The following is a 26,856-nucleotide window of genomic DNA, read 5'->3' as shown; positions in this document are numbered from 1 at the left end:
ATAAAAATAGCATTCATACATGTGGGTAGGTATTGATTGAAAAATTTCATGTGGGAAAAGTAATCAGAATATTATATTTTAAATTTGGGTGGTGGCTACTATTTACATAAATTTATCAAAATTAGTGAATTGTATATTTGCAAATTTATTCATTTCACTCCATGTAAATTTTATCTCTATAGGAAAAAAATCAGAACTAATGTGTGTCAGACACTGTCACATACATGACACAAGATTTCATGATTATCTGAATGCATATGATAAGGTAGACTTTTTCTAATATCCTGGACTTATTTTGAGAGAGATTAAATGATTTATTCAAGGTCACAGAATTATTTAATGGCAGAATCAATATTTAAAAACAGTTATAAGATCCTATGTAACATAGCAATATAATCTATTACAAAATTATGTCACTAATTTTTGTTATGCTTTTTATTTTTGTTTTCTTTATTAATGATCATTTTGCTATAAATCACCCAGCTGCTATAAAGGTTTGACACTTTATCAAGGTTATTGTCAAGAGGATCTTTTCCCCGTGATCATTCATGTGTTGAGAATTCCAACAATTACAAACAAGTTCTACTAACGCTATGCTAATTAAACAGAAATTAATCATAGGTGCAAGATAAGCCATACACACACAATACATTCCAACACTACTATTACACTGATACGTTAATAAAAATGTATTTTACAAGTGTTTAGGGTGCTTTTCCCTTCTTTTCTTATTTCTATTTTTTAATTGACAAAAGATCACTTTCTTTAAACAGTAATGAGTTTTTAAACGTGATTCATAATTATAATGTCACTTGAGTGATTTGGAGGTTTAAAATTGAAGTCTTTGCCTTGTTAGAGACTCACCTTCCCTTGAGAGAAAACTAACAATTAACTGGCGTTATCAAGACTTATTTTCAAATACTACCTCTCACAGAGGAAACTTTCTGCAATCTTGAATAGTAGAGAATTGATAGTCTTCGATTTAACAAATTAAAACACCCAACAGTTAACTCTTAGCTCAGAAAGCTCTTAAGAATCTTGCAGTGTGTCTGGGTCAATCAGCATTGTGAACATTGCGATTATCATTGATGGGCATTGATTTATAAACCAGTCATTTGCAAATTCAGTTCATTTAATTCTTTATTTAAAAAGTCTATAATGTCTATAGAAATTTTACATTTTAAATCAGTGGATAATATCTTTGCTTGCATTTATCAGCACTTTATATAATGTTCATTGTATAGTATTTTAATTTATATTTTTATGTATTTCCCCAAATGTGAAATTTACAGGCTTCAGAGAACACTGACGTTGGCAAACAAAGGAGGATAGAGAAGGGTAGAGAGGCACAGAGAAAAAGGAAAGGCAAAGATAGGAAAAGGGAATTTAATGCACAAACCAAAGTGAAACAAAATTGAAGCAGACACCATAGGGAATTGGATATGCAAAAGAAGAGGAGAAAAGATACCCATTTTTTGACACCCATTCCTAATTTAGTATTTAGTCATTCAATTCTTATTCATTCACTCTCAGGCAATGTATTGTTTTTATGAACCTGAAACGGGAAAAAGAAATCAACCAGACATCTTCCTCCTCACACCAAACACCAAATCACTCAGTGAGCCTACATCAGGACCCATATACTTTGTCTACACTCCAGATGCAATCGGCGGTTACCCCCAGTATGACGTACATTTTAAGAACAAATTCAAATACACTGCTCCTACAACTCTGAAATTTTGCTTTAGTATTGCCTTTGCCTTCACTTCTGACCATACCTTAAGAACAAATCAGGCTTTAATATCTCTCATCTGACAACCAACCAACCAACTCTACTGTGATCTTAACCCTTCTTCAGATAACTGCCCTTTCTTTTCTGTTTCACTGTAATGGACTGAATGTTTGTTTTTCCCCAAATTAATATGTTGAAATCTAATACCCAGTGTGATGGTATTTGAAGGTGAGATTTTGGGGGAGTTGATTAAGTAATTGGGCCCTCATGATGGTATTAGTTTCCTTCTGAAAGGAGGCCCGAAAGCTCTCTTATCTCTTTTGTCATGTGCTACAATAATTCAGCAGTCTGCAACTAGGAAAACAACTCTTACCAGATCCTGGCCATGCTGGTACCCTGATCTCAGACTTCCAGCTTCCAAAACTGTGAGAAATAAATTTCTGTTGCTTCTAACCCACTCAGTCTAGGGTTCTTCATTGTAGAAGCTGGAACGGACCAAGACTTCCCCTCACAATAAAACTTCAAAGGTGTTTATAATTGTCCTTTATTATTCTTCCCATTCTTCAGTTCCCTCTTGAACTCTCTCCAGTCATCACCTGCCACCACCATTCCCCTCCCATCATTGTTGTCAAAATCACCAGTGACATCCTCTGTATTAGGTCCCACAGTAAATCCTCAGTGCTCCTTCTACCCCGCCTATGAATACCACTTGATAAGTTAATCTCTTCCTCTTTCTTAAAATATGTCTTCTCTGGTCTTCTAGAACCCAAGGTGTCTTTTGCTTTTTGTTTTGTTATTTTTGTTTTTTTGTATTTTTGTTATCTTCTTTTGCCTTTTCTCTTCTGTGTTGTTCTCACCTATGTCTACAGTGAGTACAATTGTTACTGTAATGACAGAGGCATGCGGTAAACACTTTCTCGTTGAACAAATACATGGGTAGTATTGTAAAACCCACTCTTACTCTTCAGCCAAAGTAATCATGTAAAGTGGAGCCAAATAGAAACATTAAAAAAATGATTGTCAATCATTTGTCTCTTCTAAAAACAAAATTACAAAAAGAGGAAATGTTCCTGTAAAAATCATGAATACAGCTTAATGACAGTTGTCATGCAATATTTTATATGCAGTGACAAAATTTTCTTAAGTTTATTTTTAGTATTGTCATTTTAATCAGAGAATAATAAATATTGCTTAGCATTTGCATATAATGTTAATTTCACTGTACTTATTTACACTATGTCCGTGTCACAAATATACATTTTTCTCCACATATAAGATTTTCTATGAAAATCACATGCTTGTCTAAAGCTTTTTCAAATTAAATGGTGAGGATAGACATAGGAAATTTCTGTCTTAAGAGCACTACAAAACTTAAAATTTATATTTAAAACAACAACAATAAATAAAAATAATGCTCTACTAATTGTCCAAGAATTATTAGTTAGTTTCTTTAAGTTGAACCCTAGAGGCACAGCAGGTTTTCTATAAAATAAGAGCGAGTAGAGCCAGAAAATGTAGAACTTACTATATAATTTGGCATGCACACATATCTTTTCTTTGGTTAAAAGTAGTTTATTATAGCAGAGGAAATTATTCTAATAAATGGAGGCATTCCCATCTAAGAAGTCATGAGATTATAAAAGAAATGTCATTATTTTATTTTTTAGAGCAGACATACTTGAAGCGTGCTCAAGTAGCATAATTACATGATTTAGGACCAGCTCACTATTTTACCTAGAATACTGAGTCTTCTTTAGGTGAAAGAAAAAAAAAAGACAGATGTGTTTTACTAAGTTTTGGTAATAAAGACACTGCACAATTTTAAAGGATCTGTAATTGTAATTCCCAAGTATCTTTCCTTCCTCAACTAATTGGGTAATGACATTGCTAGAATTAATCCAAGGTCATCAGCTTGCACACAGTGCAGATGGTTTCTCCAGTTTACGGGTATACAGGGGATTCAAGATTACTGTTGCCTGCTGCTTTTCAAACTAATTTTTATTCTTAAAAATCCACATTTTCACTGCGGCTGAACAGCTAAGCCATATGTTGCTTTGTGAATACTTTAAAATATCTGGTGCATGTAATTATTACACTAAAACTGGAATGCATTAGTACTTTTCAATTTTGTTGTAAGGAAAGGACACTTACAGTACTATGGTTTGCTTTTTATTTTTTATTTTTTTCTTCTCTAAGCACCAAGCTTTAGTTTAAATTACGGTCCCGGCGAGAATTTTAACCTAAAATATATTGCTTGGCTGATCTGTCTCCCCATATGCAACACCTCCCGGCCTAGTTCAGAGCTCGCCTAATGCTATTTGAGATAAAATGTTAATTTATCTAGCTATTGAAATGTTTGGCTGTGAAATATCTTTCCAAAGTCCTGTTGTATTGGGCATGAATAACAGAAATGAGGTATTTCTGTGCTTTTGTTAGAATTCTGACATGTCATTGGCGTGTTTGCCTATATGGGCTCATTGAGAAATCTTTTTATGTAGTTTGATGAGAGAACTCTCTTTGATAAATAATGGTAATAGCTATAATATTTATTTGGTGATATTTAACAGTCATCTAGATGTTTGCATATGAAATATCTTCTTTATACAAAATAAATCTGAGAGATTGGTGGCAGATATATTATTTTGTATATGAGAAACAAAACTCAGAGATTTTAAATGATGTACTCAGTGTCACGCAACCAATAAGTCATGAAACAAGGTTAGAACTTGTTTCTTTGCTCTTCTTTGAGCCTATTCTTCCCCAGAGGGTAGGGCTGGTGTTCCGCTTTTTCATTTTCCTCTTACTCCATTCATAGGTTAGTAAGTAGCTGTGTGAAGGCAAATAGGCAAGATAAACCTATATTACTCAGAGTTCTTCAGAGACACAGAACCAATTAATTTTATCTATATTATTTATGTATGTCATTTATATCTATAACTATATATTAATATATATTTATATAGATAACTGTAGTTATCTTTATAACTATATATTAATATATAGTTATATATTAATATATAGTTATATATAACTATAATATATAGTTATATATTAATATAGTTATAAAGATAACTATAGTTATATTTATAACTATATATTAATATAGTTATATAGATAACTATAGTTATCTTTATAACTATATATTAATATATCTACGTGTGTGTCTATAAAAACATATGTATATGAGTATATAGAGATATCTCTATATCTACAAATCTACATCTATATAGATATAATGAATATGTGTGTATAGATATATATAGAGAGAAAGACACAGAGAGAGAGGGTGATGAGAGAGAAAGATTGTAAGGAATTGGTTCTCAAGCAATTAGGGATGCAGGTAATTCCCAAGATCTATGGGGTTACTCAACAAACTGGAGATTCAGAGGGCCCATAGCTTATTTCCAATCTGAATCCAAAACCCTGACAATCAGGAGAGGTGATTGTACAGTAGCTGACCAAAGGCTTGAGATCTAGCTTGAGATCCAAGGGTTAATGTTTCACTTTGATTCTGAAGGCAGGAATAAAAAGTCAATGTTTTAGTTTTAAAGCAGTCAGTCAGAAGAAGTGATTTTTCAGGGCAAAGGGTCAGCCTTTTGTTCTATTTAGGACTTGAACTGATTGGATGAATAGCACTAACATTAGAGAGGGCAAGCTGTTTTACTCATTCTGCCGATGTGTTCATTTCATCCAAAAATATGCTTATAGGAATACCCAGAATAATGTTTGACCAAATATCTGGGCATCTTATGGCCCAGTCATGTTGACACAAATTTAACCATCAAAAAACAAACTACTGTATTTTGGACTATAAGATACGCTTTCCCCCTCCAAATTTGGGAAGAATAATGGTTGTTAATGCTGCTGTTGAGCTCTGTTTACATTTACATTGGTGAAATATTATGTTATTTATGTTATTAAATATCTTACCACATATTTTTCTTCAAAATTGTTTTTCCTATTTTCCTCCTCTAAAAGCTAGGTGTGTCTTGTGGTATAAAAATATGGTAGGTTGCAATATTTATATTCTCTCCATACCACTTCCCTAATTTATATAAGCTTTAAAACTTATCTCCATAAATCATTTTGTATGTAAATATAATAGATCCTTATATAAATAGAAACTACATATAAATGTGTAAAAGTCATTAACATAGTGAAGCAAGAAACAGAAACCTAAACATTTATATCACAACTTGTAGTACTGGGTTGGCCAAAATATTCATTCTTTTTTTTTGTAGGATGAGTTTAGTAGCACTTAGTTTTGTTTAACACCATTCAAAATAATTTTGTTAGATTTTATTGTGACAGCTATCATATCAACATGCATTTAATAAACTATAGAAATGATCCCTGAAAGTATAGGCTTCAATGTGCATTTTTAAAAACTTATCAAATTTAGTGAATTTTTGTGTAGCCATTTTAATATTGAACATAGAAGAAAATAAGCAACAATTTCAGCATATTATGGTTTATTATTTTAAGAAAGGAAAAAACACAACTGAAATATACTAAAAAAAGATGTGTGCAGTATATGGAGAAATTGCTGTCCTTGATCAAATATGTCAAAAGTGGTTTGTAATGTTTCATGCCAGAGATTTCTTTCTGGATGATGCTCGACAATTGGGTAGACTGGTTGAAGTCGATAGTGATCAAATTGATACATTAATTGAGAACAATTAATGTTATACCACATGGGAAATAGCTGAAATACTCAAAATATCCAAATCAAGCATTGAAAATCATTTGTGTTAGATTGAGTATGTTGATTGCTTTTGATATTTGGGTTCCATATAAGTTAAGTAAAAAAAAACCTTCTTGACCATATTCCACTTGTGATTCTCTACTTAAATGTAATAGAAATGTCCCATTTTAAAAACATGGGCAATGAAAAGTGAATATTTTACAATAATGTAGAACAGAAGAGATCATGGGACAAGCAAAATGAACTACTAGCAACCACATCAAATACCAGTTTTCATCCAAAGAAAGTGATGATGTGTATATGATAAGATTGGAAAGGACTCCTCTATTATGAGATCTTTCTGGAAAACCAAACGATTAATTCCAGCAACTACTGCTCCTAATTAGACCAACTGAAAGCAGCACTGGACAAAAAGCATCCAGAATCAGTCAACAGAAAACATATTATCTTCCATCAGGATAATGGCAGCAGAGAGAATATAAACTGTAAAGAAGACTGGCAGAATATAAGCCATTATGGGAGGATTTGGAATTAGGGTCCCACCTGAAGCTCCAGGGCAGGATTTAAACTAGGCATGGCAACCATGGGGGGGGGGGTTCTCTGTATCTCTGCCATGTGATCTGAGGAGTAGGGGATCTGTCTAGGGCCTCCACCAGCCCACCATGAGGTCTGGTATATAAAGAGGTGCCACAGGGTTATTAAGAGCTGGAGAACATGGCAACATGGCTGAAGGTACTGGGAACTATGCGACTGTCCAGCCAAGGACAGAATAATGGGAGATGCCCAAATGCTGAACTGTGACCAGGAATGCTGAGCCATGGACTTCTAATTCTCCGAAAGATGGTATCTCTGACATGCATATCCTAAACCTGGCCTGATTTGGCAAAGGGGAGGCAGGAGTATGTGTGTGTGATTGTGAGTGTTTTAAAAGGAGTTGGAATTAATGGTAGAATTCTGCCATTATTCTTAATCTGTATAACTTTTAAATAAACAATTTCTTTCCTTTTCACCAAACCCTGGCATTGGGAATCACACTTCTTTATTTGTTGTGGGCAATCGAACCCATGCCCCCAACACTCTCAGAACTGCATAGGCTGGGGTTCTGTAGCTAGGATGTATCTTAGGACCTGAGTATGAAGATAAAGTGTGACCTGACCTGGACTCTGAAAGATAGGTTATAATCAGTTAAGTCAACAAAGGAACCTATTCCAAGGCTAAGATAAAGCCTGAATGAAGTGAAAAAGAACGCATTTGGTAATTACATTTTGAAGAGCTTCCTAGGGACTATCAAGGATCAAATAAGAGAGACCAATTAGGAGGATTATGGATATTATCAAATTCCTCAAATAAGCAGTATTTGATCTAGAAAAACATGGGATCAGCTGATGATTTTGAGCCAGGAGATAATAGGATGAAAGTAGTTGGGTTTCCAAAAAAATTAGCTTGAGGCGATGACTGAAATGAATTCAAAATAAAGTCATTGAGATAAAAGGAAAACTATTGAAAATACATAATTCTTGACACAAATTTATGAGTGTTTATAACAGAGCAGCTGCAGAAGAATAAAAAGAAAGAAAACCTTACTAAGGAAAACTAAGAATAAATTGCTGTTTTGTAAAGAAGGGAAAACTGAATAATATATCAAGATTTTAAGACAAGTAGCTTGAGGAAATGATGGTATCTCTGACAGACAGTGAAAACTGGGGACTGAGGTTTGGAGAACACTCTCTGTTAAGAGTATATGAGAACAAATAAAAACCAATAAAATAGTAAAGGAGAATGGGTCATAAGGCAGAGAGGATCACACTGAAAAATTTTACCTGGAGATCTGAAGAGGAGAATGTGTCAAAAAGAGGAAATATTCAAAAGAAAACAAACATAGAGACTTCTACACACTTGTAGAAGACAGACTAGTCTTCTAGGGTTCAAAAAGAAATAATTGGTGGAATTGTTTATAGCCCTTTTACTAGATGAACATTCCGTTCACTAATCAACTGCAGAAGAAAACATTGTCACTGAATCCTAATTGCTAACTTTCACTACTTAATCTCTCTGTGGAGACAGGAATTAGTTATGGAGTGTTTATGTAGATGGCAGTCATCTTGTTTGCCACAAACTCATTTGCATGGAAAAGCACACATCAGCTCGACCTCTGTCAAAATAATTAGCTAAGCATGAGATAAGGCCCTTTAAATTTTCAAGTGTTCCAAGCATTAAATCTTTTTTTTAAAATCTGGAGCCAAATCATCACATTTTACAGAAATAATAAGCATTGTATGTAATTCTACATTTTATCATGTTACCTTTTCTTTTGTTTTTTCCTTATCTATTTCATAAAGCATCTAATTTGGTAGAAATAAAACATTAGAGGCTGGCAATCACTGAGATCATGAGAAATGGAATCTCTTCTCACTGTTCCCATCCCTCTCGTCCTATGCTTATTCTATGTTAGGCATTATGAAATTGAAATAAAATCCATTTCAATTAAAAAGAGCTCTGTTCTCTTACTGTAGGGCTTGATAAACAGCATTACTGCATTCAGGTCAATCATAATTTAATCACCACGCGTCCATCATCTAACACAAGGTGCGCCAGAATATAAGTAGATGCTGGCGTGCCCCTAGGCGTAACAACGAGTGATGGGTCCAGACATGGACAGTTGCCCCTGGTTGAGAACCGCTGCATTCATTGTAGAGAAGGACACTAACATTGAAAAGGCAATTAAGTAAATAAACAATTAAGTGACAATTAGAAGAGCGCCCATGTAGGAGAGTCAAGCAGATCAGTCAAGAAACAGATGGGGAAAAATAAGGTATGAGAATCAAAGAGGGAAATAATTTCAACCAGGAATCTCACCAGTGGTATACTATGCTGGGTCCAATAATAAAAATGAGATCTGAGAATGGAGTTTAATCACAGCATTTCAAAGTGATTTTCCATATTGTCCTTTGCCATATAATAGTCTTAAACAGCAACATGCATCTGCATCACTGAGGTACCTCAGCTTCCAGAGGCCCCTAATCAGTCATTCTGGAGTGTGCCTAAGACATTCTGGAAATACACCAAAGGCATCCTGGAGTTTATCCTGATTAACAGTTATTCCTCTGTTCTCTTTTTTTCTGTTTCCTTTATCCTTTCTCCCTCTATAGTTTTCTCCCTATCTGTACAGCGTGGGACAACAGTAAACTCAATAGTTGGTAATGGTTCCTAGTCCCAATTCGACTTTAAATAAATGTGTTTACTGGGCAAACTCCCTTAACCTCCAAGCCTCAGTTGAATTGCCTGTAAAAGTGGATTGGATAGCCTTTCCAGCACGAATCTTCTGTGTGTAACCTGATAAAATAACCACAGCAAACAGATACTTGGTGAATGTGTTAGTTGGCCCATTCTAATCAGATACAAATATAATAAAAATAAAAAAGTAAACTACATATTACAGAGAACATTATACTCTTAAAAATACAATGCAACCATAATGCGATAACTGCAATAATATTTAAAATTTTCATATATTCTGGGAATATACTAAAAAGAACAGTACAAAATATAGTATACGTCTAAATAGAAAAATAAATTCTCAAAGCAACATTCTGAGTGATTATACATTGTAGATTACAAACAATGGATTCTCACATATTTTCATATATTATAGATTTTTCCACCTATATGAGATCATTCTGCACATTTAATTTGGAATTTTGCTTTTCACGTGTATTTATGTACTTGCTCTATTATTATGGAATTTGATGCCTTTGAAGCTATGGCTGGAATTAGTCAAGAAGCCAGAGACCACTGTTGCCCTGCACTGCCACCACAGCTGTGTCTCAAACCCAGGAGGTAGGAGAATTGGCACTGAGGAGAATTGTTTCACTGAGCTCATTGTGTGGATTTGTGTATCTGACCGAGCATCCACCGTAGCCACAGCTTCAGTCTGGGCACAGGGAATGAATGCAGGAGTCAGGGACAGACATCTGCACACTTGCAGACACCTCAAGGAGAAGGATTCTGCCTTATCATCACCTCCCAGAACTCACACAAGTGCATTTTATTAGTGGAACCTAATTTATATCCAGATGAAAGGCCCCAATTAGCTTACAATTATCTCCCTCAAAAAGGAAAGCCGAATGGAATTTGAGAGAATGTAAAGAATTCTTCATAATATATTTTTGAATTTTCCTCTACAAATGAGTAAAAAGACCAACAGTTCTCAGCAAAGAACTGGGCCATCTCAAAGATTTAATGAATGTCCATGTAGTTGCCGTGGGTCTCAAGTAACTAATAAAAAGAGTTAATAAAACTGAAGCAGGATACATTTATTAGTTAAATGTTTAAACTCTGGTGTAAGACTATTGGACTGAAATCTTAGTTCCACCATTTACTTGTCTATGGGATTGTGGGTAAGTAACTTAAACTCTCGGTTCCATGTAAAATCCCCCATATATAAAGTGAGAGCGTTACATTACCTGTCTTATTGCTATTGTAGGATTAAATGAAGGACTCTATGGGAAGCATCTAGCACTCGGTAATAAAGAGCTCTAATGACAAAGATAATTGTGTCAAGCTCATTGTGTTTATCAGGTCTATGAAGGCGATTCTGAAAGAATTTGGGTATTCATCCATCAAGACATATTCAATTTGTCTATAGGTAATTGGTTAAATGTTATGTATTATATTTGCATGTGTGTATATTTTTTCTCACAATATTTTGTGGTTTTAATGTAGCCATATTTTACAGCCTAAAATTAGCTCCGTTTTATTATATAATAAGATCTTTGTGAAGAAAAGCTCCTCATCTAAATAGATGACTTAAAATAAAATTTTGATCAATTTAATGTCTATGATAATTCTATCACTATTTATAACTATATTCTGTAGAACTTTATTTGAATTTCTAATACATTATTTATCATATTTATTGATTTCTCAACTGCCTGAAAAGGAGCACTATTCCCCAGTTTCTACCTCCCTAATATGATTATGAGTTAATGAGAAGTTCCTAGGATGGTGCTAAGTACTTAGCAGGTTCTAAGTAGATGTTTTCTTTTATTTACACAGTTCCACCAGGGTTTGGATAATGTTGTCTTCATTTTAGAATTAACGATCAGTGAAGAATGTGATATGGTAGTGATATGTGATACGTGAGTCTTAAAAAGTGTCTATGTACTGGGTGATTGCCATACTTGCTGTGGAAAACCCTTCACCATGTGAACAAGCTGGGGCTGACTTCCTTAATAATAAAAAACAATATGGACAAAAGTCTCAAGCCCTTCCTGGCTCTGAACTTGTCCCAAATATGTGAGTGAGGCCTCCCAGACCATCAGCCTCTTTCAGCCAAACTGATTTATACTGAAGAACTGCCCAGACAACCCACAAGATTATGAGAAAAAAATGTTTAAAAAGTATTTCTTTAAGGCATGCACTTCAGTGTCTGTTTGCTGGGTAGGAAAAAAAAACTAACTGAAAGAGCTTACTCTATCGATATATCATTTAATAAACCTATTTAAACTTGGACAGGTTACCTACTGTACTGAAACAGAATGGCCTTACATGGAATACTGAGGTACTAACTTCTATTTATTTATAGTTGTGGTAAGAATTAAAAGAGGTAACATGTTCGAAACCCTTATCACAGTATTTGGTACATTTTAGGGACTCAGTAATATTCTTTGCCTTTCCTTTCCTCTTCCCCGACAGTTACTTTCTTGGGGCAAATTTGAGGTCACAGTGCATGTTTGTGCAAGATGTGCTAAGCACAAGAGTACCAAGTTAGAGAAGCAGTGGGACCTACGACACAGCACATGCCATTTCCCCAGCTGTATACTCAGAGGTAGATTTCCTTTAACCACAGGAAGGAGTGCCTTTACCTAATTCATGAAGACATAATTGGAGGGCTAATTGTAGCCTGGATGGTATATTAGCAAATTTCTGTGGAATTGCATTAAATTATTCAGTAACGGAAAGGTCGAGTTTCAGAAAATAAAACAGCAAAAATTATCTTGGCTGATTACGAAGTCTAAAGGAAAGAATGATCCAAAATACATTCTCACCTTTCCTTGATCTTCAGAGAATTGCACATGTATTTCATTTCAGTACTCATATACTTGGCTACATTATGGAAATTATCACCACTTGTTATTTTCCAGCCTCAGAAAACATAAAATGTAATACATCATACTTTGGTTAGAACTGTAACCCTCTACTGTCTGACATCCTTAATTATGCTACAGTTAGCCTTTAGTTCTTTTTGGTTCCTCCATTTCCTTCAATCTTATAAAATTCACTTCTCTACCTAGCCTGGATCCTATTGTAAATTACCTAAACTACTTGCTCATAAATATTGTCAATTCTCTCATATTCTTCCCATTCACTTCATCTCCATAACAAAAATGCTCTAATGCTAGATGAAGACCAAACCTCTTTTTTCTACTCCTAGTCTTTGTTGCTAAGCTATATTAAATAAAAGTAGCATAAAATATAGATGTTTTACACATTAATATCCTCCAGCCACAGCTGGACCTTAAACATTGCTTGGAAATCCTTGCCCATTTCCCTCTGCCCTTCCTCCAAGTAACCATTCCAAATCTTCAACACACTTCTCAATCCCTTAACCAATTCCCACTCATCCATTTAGTCACACTTTCATTCCAATATTTGCATTAACTTTTTATCATGTAGTATATATTTTGATAGGACCTGGAGGTAAAAGAGTGACCAAGTTATGAGTGATTTCTGCTGTCAAAAAGCTTATATTCTAGTCAAAGAAAAATAATATAAACAAATAAACAATGTAATTATAGTTTTTGCTTTTATATAATAAATAAATAGAAAGGATGTTCAGAGATTTGGATGGTAATAGGGCAACATCCCTGAACAGTATTCTAGAACTTACCAGAAGTTCAGTATATCCAGAGCATGGAGATATTTAGATGAAGGGTTAACATGGCAAATGGAGTGAGTCATTCATGCATCATGTGTAAGAGAAAGACAAAAAGACTGAGAGAAAGGAAGGAGGTAGAGAGGGAGGCAAAAAGGGAGGCAAGAAAGAATCAAGAAGAAAAGGTACAAAAAGGAACTTAAAACACACTCTAGCAAATTAAAGCAGTAAAATGTCTTATTAAAGCTTTTTAGATAGCATGCAAAATTTGTGGAAGGGCAGAGGAAATAGACTTGGAGTCCACATTAATAGGTACTATGTCAAAACTACACCATGCCAGCATGTCATTGCTTCTGGGACCAGAAATCATTCTTGGCATCAGTAAACACTGGATGCTGATTCTCTACCAGTATGACTCTTAAAAGCCTCACCACCCTCCTCTGCTAAACAGTGGATCCCATGTGGTACCTATTCCCTTCTATTGGTCTCTTATAAAGTTCATTGTAGACATGTTCAGTTAGCCTTGAAGACATTAGTTTACAAGTCTGTGTCTTTTCTGCAGAGGAACCTAGAAAAGTGAATACCTGGCTTTGACCTTGGATTTAGGAACTTAACTAGAGAGAAATTTCCCAAACATAAAAAATACACTTGACCGCCTATGGTAGGGCTCTGTCTTCAGCGCCCCTCTGGCTGCCATGGATAAGAATAAGTCTACCAAGAGACATAATCTGCTTGGGGAGGAAAGGTGGTCGCTCTCTCAAAGGAAAAGGGCCAAGCCCCTTTTCTCAATGGGCTTTTATTGGATTCAGTTTGCACAGGAATACAGGTCAAGCTCATCAATCATTGTCAGGCAATAAGGATCAAACAATAGATAACATACAAAACTATGAGGGCTTATTCTGAGTCAGGGTTTGTTTGCTAAAGGGCTACAAAACTATGGGAAACAAACTCATATCCTGATTGGACGCTTATCAGAAAATTGAGAGCATTCTTAGCAAAGCAGTTTTCACAGGATTTTATGCATTCTTTCTTATGCCTGATCACCCTGGGAAAGCCACCCTTTCCAGCACAGGGTTGCTCCACCCTCTGTCATTGTTTCAGGCTTAAGTCAGGCAGAGGAAATAAGGAAGCCAAGAGATTAAGAGACTTCTCTCAGACAGAATGAGGACTCAGTCTGTGTCAAAGCCAAGGGGCGAGGGTCCATCACCCCGTTTTGCTATAGCCACCCAAATCCTCCCCTAAGGGCCCCCCTTGACTATGCCTGTCTTAGGTCATCCCTCCATTGAGGAATGGCTAATCAATCAGGCACTGGGGGCCAAGCAGGGTGAAGTAAAGGGGGCAAAGGCAGTGTCCCTGCGGGGAGATAAGTTTTGTCTCCTCACTAGCTTATGGTCCCAAGGTCACTCACTCAGCCTTAGCCATGGGAGATTGCAGCTTCTGAAACTAGGCAGGGTGGTTCCCAACACCAGCTAGATATCATACAACCCTAAAATAACCAACGATCCAATGAAAGTTTATTTCTTGTTCATGTTACATATATACATTGTGGGTTCTCTGAATCCCTGTTCCATGTCTTCTCATTCTGGGACCCAGACTAAAGAAGCAATTCTACACAAATCATGTCTTTCTTTTGGTAGAAACCCAACCAAGAGTATAAGTAATTCCATGGAATCATATTTAATGTTTTAGCTTGCTCAATATTACATGAAACATTGTTTCTCAACATTATGAGAAACAACTCATATTCTTTCTCCAAGTAAGTGTCATGGAAAGTTTTATTTTTTGGTTTTGTTGTTGTTTTTTAAAGGAAAGAGGAGACAGACTTTTTCAATTATATGGAAGGGTAGAAGTAAGGAGGGGTAGAAAATTATAAATAATCTATTAACACAATATGCCCTCCTAGTCACAAACATTTAGTTTCCTTCCTTCTGCACAGAAAACACACCCCCGGGAAGACACCTGTCTTACCCAATCATACATCAAACTGTAAATCCACTGTGGTGTGACCATTCCTGCTTTATACCTAGATGATGGCACTTCTGCAGCTCACACATCAATCATTAAAAGGTGAAATATCTATGAAAAGGCATTACTGTTTTAAAAGAGAATAATCAGAGGCACGTAGCAATCAATCATTGTTCCATAAGTACCTGAAATTCAGCTAGAAACACATCACAGACCCCCCCTTCTTACTAGTATATTCCTCAGTCTCTGGCTTTGTTCACTGGGAGGATCTCTTCTGTTCCTTGTTCTCCATGGATCTAAACTTTGCCTTCTGGGAAAGTTTTCTTTTGATTAATCTCCTTGGCAACATATGATAAAAGTTTTCTGGTCTTTTTCTTCCCAATGGAAATTGGAAGCCAAGATTTAACATATTGCATAATCACAGGTTCTTTTTATACTGACTAACAGTGATGCTAAAAGTATAAATCTCTCAAAAACATGGTGGATTTTTTTTACATATTTGATACTGGTCAGTTTGATATTCTAATAGGCATTGCTAATTTTTTGAGACATGCTTTTCTAACCTTAATTATGGGTATTTTTAGTACAACTGGCTTTCACTGGATTGCACTCTTAGCTTATTTTTCTAAGCCATTTTATGCACCCTAAAAAAGATTTATCAGAGGACATTTATGCAGTGATAAATAAGATGCATGAAATAATCTATTCAGAGATTCTAAACAAAGAATTAAACTGTGGTTTTGACTTGTGCTTCCCCTTGAGCCTGTGACTCAATAGCTATATCATGATTTGGCCTTTGACTGACCTAAGGATGCATCTCAACAAGGCTTTAGATTCAAAACATTTCTCATAGTTAGGTTCACTAATTAGAAAAAAGAACTCATATAATTCCCAGTCCTGCAAGTCTCAGATACTCAAACCCCTAATATCCTTTTCTTTTTTTAACTGGTTCAATTTATTTAAAAATTTTCAGTTATAGCTGACATATATTATATTAGTTTCAAGTGTACAACAGAGTGCTTAGACATTTACATAACTTACAGAGTGATCACCCCAATAAGTCTCCTACCCATCTGACACCATACATAGTTAACTATTGCAATAACATTGACTATATTCCCTGTGTTGTATTTTACATCCCCATAGCTATTTTTATAACTAGTCATTTGTACTGCTTATCCCTTCACCCTTTTTACCCCCTAATTTCCTTGAAAATTTTCATTCTCTCTTAACACAGGCCAAAATTTTTTCCTGAGTTCATCTCTTATTTGTAGAACTGTATGAAATGCAGCTTAATATCTAATTCTTATACCAGGGATCTCCAACATTTTTGGCACCAGGGACTGGTTTTGTGGAAGATGATTTTTCCATGGACTGGGGTAGGGGGATGGTTTCAAGTGCATTATATTCGAGCTTACCTCTTTCTGTGTGGTCCGGTTCCTAGCAGGCCCAGACTGGTACGGTTCCATGGCCTGGAGGTTGGGGATGCCTATCTTATAGCAACAACTGGCTTCCAAACTTTATCAGTCAAAGCCACAATTTCATTAGACACATTGTCTGGCTTTCAAATGTTTGTGGTTGATGGTTTTACTGTTTTCCTCTCACTGTGTAACATGGGTCATAATTTTTCCATATTTTAATAACAAAGTTTTGGCTTTTCTTTTCTGCTTTCAACTGGTTCCAGTCCCAATGTTATATACATTATTGTCTTCTGGTTGTTGTTGTTTTAGGAATAGAACATTTCTAAGTGTCAATTTTCATATTAGTCAGCTTTTGATAGTCTGTGTTGTATATAATGACCTTAAAATGTGACTGGCCCACAACAGTACAGGTTTATTTCTCACTACTTTTCCGTGGGTTCTGTGTGATAGCTGTGCCTCTGCTGTGGGCACCTTTGTGTCTTCCACATCTGTCTCTTTAATTCCATAGGCCAGGGAAAAGAGACATCTCCAATCTAGAACATGACCTTTCTCATAACAGAGAGGGAACAATAGAAGCTAAATCAAATCATTTCACTATATTTATATAGTTCCTGCTCAGATTTGGCATATGGCAGATCTGCTCACATTAAGTTGACTGATGGGATTACTTGGCCAATGCGATGAAAAATTACAATTATCCATTGCGAGGTTAGCAGTGAAGGAGAAAGGAAAGACAAATACTTGTGAACAATAATACAACTTACTAGAAAGGGAATACAAAAACAAGTTTCAGAACCAAGTACTTAGGGACTGCAACAATTAGAGTTTGAATTTTTAAAAAGGAGTCCAAATGATAGAAAGAAAAAAAACTAACCAATAAGAAGAGAGGATTGCCAAGAGGCTTAGTAAAGTGAAACCTGAAATATATCTATGGATGGAGGCAATATGATGGCCATTGGTGAACTAGATACAGAATATTTCAGTAAGGTGGAGGAGCTACCACCTGGTCAGCAATCTCCATTAAGAATGAACAGGAAATTTTGAAGTATGAGAGAACTGATAAACTACACCATTCTCTTTGCTACCAAATTCATAATCAAATGATGTATATGCACAGTAATAAAATTTAGGTTAGCCAAAAAGTTCATATGACTTTTTCTATAAAATAAAAGACAGTTTTAATTTTCACCAACTACTTTATTGATTTGGATATTTTGAGGATGTCGGCTCTCTCTCATGTGGTATAATGGTGATTGTTTTCAATGACCAGAGTTGATTGCTATGAACTTCAACTGGTCTACCCAGTTGCATACCCATGGAGCATTGTCCACTGAGAAATCTCCAGCACAAAACTTCACAAACTGCTTTTGACACATTCAATCAGTAATGGCACCTTCTCCATACACTGTGCAAATATTATTTTGCACTTCAGTTGTGTTTTTACTTTTCTTGAAATAATAAAGCATAACATGCTGAAAATGTTGTACATTTTCTTCAATCTTCCATGTTAAAATAGCTACACAAAAATCACCAATATTAATCTTTTAATTGTTGTTCTATTACATTTTGTCCCAATTTTCCTCCATTGCTCTCTTTTGGGAGCCACCCTGCCTGGTTTCAGGAGCTGTAACCCCCCCAATGGCTAAGGCTGAGTGAGTGACCTTCCGAACATAAGCCACTAAGGAGACAAAGCTTATCTCCCTGGCAGGAGCGCTGCTTCTGCTCCTTCATCCATAACTGGCCCCCAATGCTTGATCAGTTAGCCAAAGATGGGTAAGATTCCCCAAGGGGGGAACCACCTGAGACAGGCATGATCACGTGAAGGCCCCTAGGGAAGGATTTGGGGGGCTATGGAGAAAGGGGGTGATGGCCTCTCACCCCTTGGCTTCGACAAAGCCTGCCTCCCCTGAGTCTGAGAGAAGTTTCCAAAAATTCCTTGGCTATCTGCCTCCTCTACCTGACTTAAGCCTGAAACAATGACAGATGGTGGTGCAGCCTGTGCCGGAAATGGCTGGCTCCTTGGTGATCAGGCCTGAGAAAGGATATGTAAAATCCTGTGAAGCCTGCTTTGCTAAAAATGCTTTCAATTAAATTATAAAGGCCAAAGCAGGAAACGAGTTTGTTTCCCAAAGTTTTGTAGCCTTTTAGCTGATATACTCAGACTCAGAAGAAGCCCTAATAGTCCTTTGTATGCTATCTATCATTTGATCCTTATTGCCTGACAATGATTAATGAGCTGTACCTGTGTTCCTGAGCAAATAAAACCCAATAAAAGACTGTCTAGGCAAGGATCAGTGAGGTCTCTCCCCTTGAGAGAGTGGCCAGGCCATTCTGAGGCGCTCCCACCTTGAGGAGTAGCCATGTGGTTCCTTTTCCTCCACAGGACTCGGTAGTCTGTGTAAATTTGTCTCAAATCTCATCCATGATGTCAAGGACACTGAGGGCCAGTGTACGGGTCAGCTCTTACCTGTCCCACCCACCCCCCTCACTCCCACAGTCAATCCTCACCTTGTTGTCCATGCCCATGGGTCATTTATACTTATTCTTTAACTAGGCCCTTCCTCTTCTTTCCTCCCTTGTCCTCCCTTCCCCCTTCCCCTCTGATACCTGTCAGTTTGTTCCTTGTTTCCATATCTCTGGTTCTTTTTTTGCACATTTGTTTGTTTTATTCATTAGGTTTCCATTATAGGTGAAATCACAAGGTATCTGTCTATCATCACTTGGTTTATTTCTCTTAGCATAATACTCTCCAGTTCCATCCATACTGTTGCAAAAGGTAGGAGCTCCTTCTTTCTTTCTGCTGTGTTGTATTCCATTGTGTAAATGTACCCCAGGTTTTTTATCCACTCATTTACTGATAGGCACTTAAGCTGTTTCCAGCACTTGGCTAGTGTAAATAATGCTGCTATGAACATAAGGGTGTATAGGTTCTTTTGAATTGGCATTTCAGGATTCTTAGGGTATAACCCAGCAGTGGAATCACTGGATCAAAAGGCAGTTTCATTTTTAGCTTTTTTTTTTAAGGAAATTCCATTGTGTTTTCCACAGTGGCTGTACCAGTTTATATTCCCATGAACAGTGCACTAGGGTTACTTTTTCTCCACATCCTCATTAACAACTTGTTGTTTGTTGATTTGTTTATGATAGCCATTCTGATCTTTGTGAGATGGTATCTCATTGTGGTTTTAATTTGCATCTCTCTGATGCCTAGTGATGTTGAGCATCCTTTCTTATGCCTATGGGACCTTATATGTCCTCCTTGGAAAAGTGTCTGTTCAGGTCCTTTGCTCATTTCATTTTTAATTGGATTGTTTGTCTACTTAGCATTGAGTCAAATGAGTTCTTTATATATTTTGGAGATCAAACTTTTGTGCAATGTATTATTGGCAAAAATGTTTTCCAATATGGTTGGTTCCCTTTCTTTTTAAATGCACAGTGATCTGATAGCTGTCACAGTACAAACTAACAGAATTGTTTTAAACAAAATTCAAGCCAGCTAAGCACTGCTAGAACCCTCTTACAGAAAACAAACAAACAAACAAAAAAACATTTTATCCAGCCCAATATTTGAGACCAAAATGACACATCTACAACTAGTAAGGCTAAAGTGGAGACTGAAGCCAATAAGCAATTCCTTATGTTTTCCCTTTCTTACAAAGCATGGCTTATATCCATAAGGTGGATCGGGTCTACAGAGTAGACTCCATTTATTCATCCATGAGTGAAGGAAAAAAAAAAGCACTGCCTTACTCACTTCAATCATTTTCAATGAGTACACAAACTGGCTTTCAGGACTCTTTACAAAATAGATCTTGGTTTTCAACTGCAGCATGTTTTCTACATCGAGAGCATAAACAGTAGAAGAATGCACCTATCCTCTAGCAAGATGTAGTAGATACTATTATCTCCTACTATCGCATTCGCCTTCACAACTTCAGAACTATACCCTCTTCCCATTGAATTTTCACAAAGTAAATGGATGGCTAACTAGAGGCCACATCGCCCAGCCCTTCTTGCTTCTGGTGTGATCCAGATTAAGTGATAAGATATAAATTCCAGGTGATATCCTTAAAAAGAGCATTTATTCTCCTCTTTTTTTTCTTTTCATGTCTTGTTTCTTAGAGATGGCTCAAATAGCACATCAGAGATGGAAACTGCATGTTCAGAACAGTAAAGGCACCTCAGCAGCCTGGATCTCTGGGTCACTTGTTTTTTTTATCTGTAATCTAACCACTCTGGATCCTTAATATTTCCCTGGATTCTTATACAAAGGACGCATTTCCTCTTATTTGACTGACTGTATTTGTGGGGCCTCATTGTTATTGTTTTACAGAGCCTTTTTCTAATACATATCACTAAGATTGGTGAGGTAAATATGGTAGCAAAGATCATAATGTTATGTTTGTTTACCAGCCATGATTTTTTTCTACTATATAACCTCATGTAACTCCATTAATTTGAGAAAGCAAGAATGGACCTAACAATATAAATAAATAAAAGTGTGAGTAATTAAAAACAATGACTACATAATGGGCATGAAAAGATCTTGCAAAAAGCAAATCAAAAGCCAAGGACAAATCAGATAAGAACCAAGATCTAACACTAATAACAAAGTCTTTACAATGGCTGTCCAACAGGAAGCCAGCATAATCATTACTCTGCACTAGTGATACTATGTGTCTCCTGTTCTTTCTATTCTAAATGACCAAGAGAGGCGTTTATTGCCAACATGCTGTTTTATTATACTGTGTATGTGTGTGTGTGGGGGGGCCCAACATGGCAGTGAGGGAAGCAATTCATCTACTAAAGAATATGTCACCAAATCCTGAATATTAACATCCAGACTCAATGAAGAGCAAATGCATATTTGCTCTACCATCAGAGATGGTAGGCTTTGTACAGAATGGGACTTTTGTGTTGCCTTTTTGGAGAGAAGTGTAAAAGAAATAATATGCATTCATACAGAGCGCCCAGGGAAGAAGAAACTGCTAATCATTTCTTCGTCTCCATTCACCCATTTGTTAACCACCCACCTCTCCCTTTGATTTTGAGCCGTATGAGCCCTAATTTAAAACACCACACAGCTTTGCTTGTGGCTAGGGGGCCCCAGTCTCAACTGGATTCAGAACAGAAGAAATATGTGCAACCTAAAGGTACCATCTTGGGGAAAAACAACTTATTGCTCCTCATTTTATCTTTCCTTTTTCCTGCTTGGTGGAAAATAGTGACAACTAGACCAAGCATTTTATATCAGGAAATGGAAGCCAGGTGTTGAAGATGATAGATGAACACTCAGCTAGCATGCCTTGAATCATCTTCCAACCTCTGGGCCAAAAATTAAAAAAGAAATAAAATTCTATTAGATCCAATGAATCTTTGCATCTTTATCAAAATTTCACTTACATCCTGGCTGGTGTAGCTCAGTGGATTGAGCGCAGGCCTGCGAACCAGACAATTGCAGTTCAATTCCCAGTCAGGGCACATGCCTGGGTTGCAGGCCGGTTCCCTGCAGGCCAGTTCCCAGCAGGGGAAGCATGAAAGGCAACCATACATTGATGTTTCTCTCCCTCTCTCCTTCCCTTCCCCTCTAAAGATAAATTTTAAAAAATTTCACTTACAACCTAACTGGTTCAAAGCTATACATGTACATACATTTCCTCCCTTCTCCCTACATCACCAATCACATGTCAGTCACCTTAAGTAGAAGATTGAGTGGGGGTAACTGGAAGTACAAAAATTGTCCTTCAATGTAGTTCTCCTTTAGGTGTGAAGTAGGAATATTGTTCTTCCTTCATGTAGGTAAAGAAGCAGGCACTAGTTATATTACAGTGTTATCGAGAATCCATGGCAGTTAAAAAAGTAAAGAAATGAAGCATGTTTGGAAATCTTAGAAGGTATTTTTAATAGAGAATAGGCTAAAGCATATCAATACATATTTTTATGATAAAGATTCTGCTTTTATAAAAACAGCATAGAACAGGAGATAAAAAGTATAAAAACCTAAAGATTTTTTTGTCCCATCCTATATACACTAAATCAAATTTGTTCAGGAGAGCTAAGCAAGGGTCAGAAAGGATTTTTCAAAGACTGACACAAAGAATGGAGTCAAATTCAAAGAAAGGAGACAAATTCTGCTGACTCCAATATCCTGTGCTGCAAAATGAAATTTAGATTTCATTGACACAGGAATCTGTTGCTAACGGGTAGGATCTGAAGGTGACACTGAAATGGCTCCAAAACTTAAAACAAGAAGTGACACAACCAAGCTAATGCCAGGTGTAGTTTCAGTTACTTTGGGGACACAACCAGTTCCTAGACAAGAATCGACTGTTTGTATAAAAAATGACCACCCTTTATTCAATTCCTTGGTTAGGTAAATGAAGCTTTCCTTGATTAATAAATGTAATTCTAATAGTGGCATGAAAGTATAAGAGAATTGAATAAATATATGATATTGATAATTTATGTTAAAACTCTATGTAGATATAATGAGCAATTTGAAATTATTGAGATAAACTACAAGGGTTACTTATTTTCTACATCTTCAAAACCGTTAGGAGAATCAAGCATATTACAACTTTGACTTAATAAATTGAGCACATTTTTAAATACAAGAAGCTCTGTGAGTTTCATTTTACAGAACAAAAAAGGCAGTATGCTGATGGAAATGAACAGATAAAGTTCTAATAGAGCAGATAGATGGGAATAGGTGAGATCTGTCTTTACAAAAACAAGAGACAATAGGATTGATTATACACATGAAAGAATCGAGCTTTGAGGAACCAGACAATTTCACCCTTTTAGTAAAAATAAAGAAAATACGGAGGCAGCTGCAGGTTGATTTTTAAATTTGGTGATGAAGAGATGAATGTATCCCATTTTATGTCTCAATTTTCCTAGTGAAGTGTGAGGTGAAGTCGTTTTTTTGGAAGAAGAGGAGACAGAAATGAGTATGTTATAAAGAGAAAAAGATTATACTGTGAGAAGATGAATAGGCAAATTTTCTGAGTAAAAATAGTTGGGTGTCTAGTAAGTATTGAGTTACTTATTGTATTTATGTTCATGGATTTAAAATGAAATAATGTAACCTTATCCTGTGGTGTTCTCCGATAGCATTCAGCAGCGTGAATACAATTGTAAGTAAAGGATATCCTTGCATTCAACATGTGAGCAAAGCATGGGGGACATTGGAAGTGGAGAATTCTTTCCAGTAAGTGACTAGAATATCATGCAATGGGATGAGAAAAGACTGCAACAAGCAGAGGGTTGATAGATGATGATAAAATGATGGAGATCATATTGAGATAAAAAAACAATTGTACTATCGCATGAAATAGATCTTGCTTTCCTTGTGAGCATCTAATACCTCCTCCACGATCTTAGTGCTGACCTTTATTTATATCTTTTTGGTGACAAAGTTAATCAGCAAAACATATCTACCTACACCTCCATTTTAGTCCTCTTTCAGTTACCAAATTCCTTCTCTGCTTTCATTTTATCTACCTTTCTATTTTCCTGTTTTTTTAACCTACCTTTATCTGCTTATCTCCACGCTTAGAAAAAGATAAGATGCATTTTTAGACACCCTATTCCTGCTTCATAACAATTTCTCCACCTTTCTTCCTGTTTTTTCAATTCATTAGTCTATCAATTAGCCACTTTTTACACTGTGTGTTCAGTTTCTTTTCCTCTATAGTAGTCCCCCTTTATCCACATTTCCGCTTGCCATGGTTTCAGTTACCCACAATCAATATTTAATTTATATTAAATTTTAGGTATCTGAAAATATTAAATACAAATTTCAGAAACGAACAATTCATAAGTCTTAAGTTGTGCACCATTCTGAGTGAAGGGATGACATCTCTTGCAGTCCAACTCTGTCCTGCCTAGACATTATTCTCCCTTTTTCCAGGGTATCCACACTGTATGTGCTACCCATCCATTAGTCACCAATAGCCTTCTTGATGATCAAATCCCCTGTGACAATATCACAGTGCTTGTGTTCAAATAACTTCTATAGTAGTCTACTGCTGAGTTTCAATGCATATCTCCATCACTAACCATCTCATTGTGTAGGCAATATGTCATATCATCATAAGAAATAGAAGGGTGAGTACAGTAAATAAAATATTTTGAGAGAGAGAGAGACCACACTCGCATAACTTTTATTATAGTAGATTATTAGGGTTGTTTTATTTTATGGTTAGTCTCTTATTGTGTCTAATGTATAAATTAAATTTTATCATAGGTATGTATATATAGGAGAAAACACAATATATACAGGGCTTACTATTCACAGTTTAAGCATCAACTGGGGGTCTTGGAATGTATTCCCTGCATATAAGGAGGGACTACAGTCCCTTAGCTACTATTTTTTTAAATTTTTAATCAAAGCCATGACACTTTCACCTTAAAAAACAAACCTAAACAAACTAATATTGTACTGACTCTATTTACCCTATAGTTTTATAGTACCTTTCTGTGTTTCTTCACTGCCAAAGTCTCTGAAAGTCCTTGAAAGGTCTTTGGTAGTGAAAAACAGTATTATTGATGTTAGGTCTTTTTTTTTTTTTTCTTGTATCACATTCGTTTTTTGATCTCAAACACTTCACTAGGATTGCTTTGGAAAAAGGTCACTGATGATGTCCTTACTGGTGAATACAACAGAAATCTGTGTGGGTGTGTATGCACGTCCTATCTTCTGATTGGAACATCAATAATTCCCTTCTTCTTGAAATTTTCTTCTACATTTTCATGATAATACCTTCTCCTCATCTGTCTGCTACTGTAACTTCTCTTCCTGTTTCCTGGGTCACTTTCACTACTAGTGCTTGATAAATTTAACTTGATCCCTGAAGCTGATGCCCCCAGAGATTCTACCTTTATCTAACTGACAACTAGGGTCTGATAACAGAGGGTCATATTATCTGATCTCAAGTAGCCTCCAGCACAAACTCTGTGCTAGTGTTTGCAGAGTGCATTTTACCTAGCCAGAGGCTGTACATGATGTTTGGTAGATAATCAATTGTTCTGAAGGTGAAGATCCTAGTCAACCTCAGAGCATTCATCAACAAACTCTGTTATAATTTTATCCTATTGGCCACAGACCAAAGTGATTTGTTGTGAGAAAATACATGGGGGGTGCCTTTGAAACCTCCAGAGAGGGTTCTAGGAGAGTGAGAAGTTGGTTGTCATAGAAACACTTTAGGTCCTGAGGAATAGAAAAAGCTATTTCCTCTTTTGAAGGAGGCTTAATAACTGCTTTCTTATACACAAAGAGATAATAACAGTAAGATGGGGCTTCAGTTTGTTCAGGGTCTAAGTTGGAGGGAAAGGTACCTGTGTTTTACATAGATGAGAAGGATTTTTGTGGAAATCAGGCTTCAGGAAGTTTTAATGGAGTTTTAAAAAAAGGAAAAGTTACAGATAAATATCCATAGTCCTTAAGTCCCAACAAATGAATGAAAAAAATAACAATAATACATTTTCACACAACCCTGCCTTAGTGTCACCTTCTCTCTCTCTCTCTGACCCGCAGTGCTGAGGAGAGAGGCAGCCTGGAACCCTTTAATGACCATCTGTGGGCAAGGCCACACTTCCCCTCTTGCTCCAGCCTGCCGTTCCCATCTTCTCACAGCCGCCTACCACTGGAAATCAGTTGTTTCAGCCCCACTCGGCTCTTCACCACAAATCCTGAGCTCTTCCTTGTTTCTGGAAGGCTGTCTACCTTCTGCAATGGTCTCTTCACCTCCTCTCAGTTTAGGAATATTTTCTTCATTCTTTAATGATCCAATCAAGTCTTGTCATTTCCTAGAAGATTTCCCCAACTACAACTGCTTTTGCTGTTATTTCTAATTCATAGAGCTCTGTAGTCTGTAGGTACCATTTGACCCTCAACAAAAATAACCACACCTTTCTGATTTTTTTATACCTATACTATTATCCTTTCTCTGTAGAGTTAGCTGCCATAAGGAAAAATTAAGCCACAATCATCCAATCATTCTGGTCTCCACTTGGGACCAGAGCACAGTATATTCAACAGTCAGTACTTACTAAAGTCAGGGCATAAAGACACAAACTATAAATCAATAAGAACAAACATGATAGAGTGCAATCACAGTCTCCTTGGTAGAAAATTCTATTTCTTACAGTAATTCTC

This window comes from Artibeus jamaicensis, unplaced genomic scaffold, assembly GCF_021234435.1.
Source record: "Artibeus jamaicensis isolate MK-2021 breed Jamaican fruit bat unplaced genomic scaffold, CSHL_Jam_final contig_908, whole genome shotgun sequence".
In the NCBI taxonomy this organism is placed as follows: Eukaryota; Metazoa; Chordata; class Mammalia; order Chiroptera; family Phyllostomidae; genus Artibeus; species Artibeus jamaicensis.
This window is presented reverse-complemented; position numbering follows the sequence as displayed.